Source organism: Gadus morhua, chromosome 8 (assembly GCF_902167405.1).
Source record: "Gadus morhua chromosome 8, gadMor3.0, whole genome shotgun sequence".
In the NCBI taxonomy this organism is placed as follows: Eukaryota; Metazoa; Chordata; class Actinopteri; order Gadiformes; family Gadidae; genus Gadus; species Gadus morhua.
Window position 1 is genome coordinate 11,776,659 of NC_044055.1, and position 517 is coordinate 11,777,175.

Sequence of the window (517 nt, forward strand, 5' to 3'; positions counted from 1 at the left end):
AAGGACGGATTGTGATTGGTCGGCGCCGGGCACCAATCACCTGTAGAGAAGCCGCGCTGTGTGACGTCATGGTCTAGCAGGAAGGGCGCGTTATGATTGGCTGGGGGTTATTGATGCATTAGTACTTTATATTACAATGTTTTCTAGATTTAGTTTGAAATTAAATGTAGCTTTCCGCTTACAAATCCGGTGCCAGTCCAAGAAGAATGCTTTTACCATAATATTTCACGAATCCCGCATTAAGTTTAAATAAGTTAAAATCAGGCTACAGATTTAATGCTTTCATAAATGTATTCTACTTACATTGAGATAACTTTTAATCTCCCCAGTCCCTGTAATAGTAATAAATAACGACAGAACAAAGTACAAAACCTGGAATAAAATATAGAAAGTATTTGGATATCACTAGTAAAACATTTAGGAAGATGGGGAGTTGAACTACAGACCTCATCCTGTGAACAGCACCATACAATATAATCATTTATTAAACACAGAAAAATAACGACAACTCTCACTG